This window comes from Fukomys damarensis, unplaced genomic scaffold (genome assembly GCF_012274545.1).
Source record: "Fukomys damarensis isolate Sample0158 unplaced genomic scaffold, DMR_v1.0_HiC HiC_scaffold_39, whole genome shotgun sequence".
Classification (NCBI taxonomy): Eukaryota; Metazoa; Chordata; class Mammalia; order Rodentia; family Bathyergidae; genus Fukomys; species Fukomys damarensis.
Window position 1 is genome coordinate 29,971,560 of NW_022900951.1, and position 2,389 is coordinate 29,973,948.

Genomic DNA, 2,389 nt, shown 5'->3' on the forward strand with positions numbered 1-2,389 from the left:
AAAAAAATGTAGGATTGATTTAGTGGGTTCTTAATTTAATTATTTACTTCTTCTAATCATTTAATTATTGTAACCTAATTTCCTCCTTCTTCAAATAAGAAGGATTTAAGTAGAGAAAATATGCAGATAAGCCCTGATTTGTGTTATCTTTAGATTGCCTATCATTTAGATTTGAACATAAACCATTCAATTGTGCATTTATTCATTTACTCATTAACCTAACAAACATTTATTGAGTGAAAAGATCATTTCTTGTTGGGGGTTGGCTATGCAAGCTCTGCTTAGGTAAAAATGACCTTGCTAAATTAAACTTTGATTGTACATTATTTTTTCCTTACTACACCTTCATAACATCCTACCATCTTCATCACGTGGAATCCTATGACACTTGGTCTCTTCATACTGTACTTGGTCGGATGATCTAGTTTTATAGAGTTCCTACTGAATTTTACTTCATTGTCTTTGTTGTACTGTTTATAGCCTGGTAGCAGTTTGCTATCCTGAGAATATAATCATATAATAATATTTACAAATTTCTATGTAGTCATACAAGTCAGAAAAAAATTTCAGTGGGCCAGATGAACCCAAATTTTATATATAAAAGAAGAAATCAGAAAAAAATCAGTACCCTATTGAACATCACATTAGGGCACATAGATTGATACTGCCTCATGAGAAAACTGCTCAGAAATATGTATCAGATTGAACTTCTGAATTCCCTATTACTCATCAATTATATTATAAGCTAAAATATGTAATAGAACTGTCAACAGTCTTATCAAAAGAACTGTACAAGAACAACCATACCATCACTATTAGCACTAGTCCAAACTGAAAAAAGCTTATATAAGTTGAATGGTAAAGATTAGGAGAGTGGATAAGTAAAGTGTGATGTCTTCATGTAATGAAAAAATATACAACAATGAGAATGAGCAAATTACAGCTACAAGCAATAAAATAGCTAAATTGCAAGGACATAATGCTAAGAAAAATAAGACATACACAAAATAAACACCACACAAATCCATTTTCCTAAGTTCAAAATCCAAAATAAGTAAAGCTGCAGTGTGGAGGAATGAGTAGTTGTAAGGTCCAGATATTAACAAAAAGTGGAACAAAGAAATACTTATGTCTCAGATGGAGAAAATTAAGGGACAGTGATGAGATGGGCATGGAAGATATGCAGGATGCTAGCAATTTTTGTTTCCTGATTTTATGATTTTATGGATGCTCACTATTAAGAAATTATTAAAGTCTACATATTTGTTTCTACATAATTGTTTGCTTTTATTTCCAAACTTAAAGAATTTTTACAAAAAAGACAAATACTAATATTATGAAAGAAAATACCTCTACAAGATTGTCTTCTGTCACATCACTAGTCCTTAGCCTAAGCTTCTGTTAATCATCATTTTTTTTAAATCATTGATTTTTTTTTTTTTGTACTGGGGATCAAACTCAGGACCTTGCGCTTGTGAGGCAGACGGCAGCACCACTGAGCTAAATCCCCAGCTCAAACATTGATTTTTACATAGAACAAAGCATTCAAATAAGATACTTAAAGTCCTCTGGTATTTGTCATCACTATATTGTGATGAAGTGATATTTGAACCTGCATTGGAAGGTTAGAAATGTATTTTGGAAAATACATAGGTAGGTCTCCTAAGTTTGGAGCATGCTGTCTTACAGAAGAGCGTGTTACAAAATAGAAGTCCCTGACAATTAGAGATTTATTGGTCTCCCCAAAGAATATAAAGGTGTAGGGAAAGTGGGAAGGGTAGGGGAAAGCTAATAAGGGAAAAGAAAAAAATATGAGAAAATGAAGAAATGGAAATGAAGTGTTTGAAAATGGGGAGGGAGGAGGGGTGAAGGGAGGACAGGGGTAAGGGGAAAAAAACGAGAACCGAGACCTGTCATGTACAGGTACAAGATCCCAGTGATGAATGTAACTGTACTGTATACCTAAAATGTACCAATAAACTCAATGAAGAAAAAGAAAGAATATAATGAATTTGGCCTAAAACTGGACAGGAAGTATTAGGTGAACTTTTACATGTACCACATTGTTTAACCACAAATTAAATTTCATAAAAATCTTCCATCCTATATGACTAGAAAAATCATCAAATTGCAATTAAATTAGTAAACTTATTTTGAAAACTTTGTCATTTCATGATATAAGCTAGGCTTATTATTTCTACATGCACTTTTTTGTGTGTGTCCAACCTAAATTAGAAGACCCTTGGAGTCTCTAGATTATGTCTTTAGTAATGTCCAGCTGCCTTATATAGTATTAGGCCCATATTAAAGATGCAGCAAAACTTAGTGAATGCTTGGAGGGCTGAAAAATGAATGTAACACTTGTAAGAAACAACTTCTGTAAATTGTG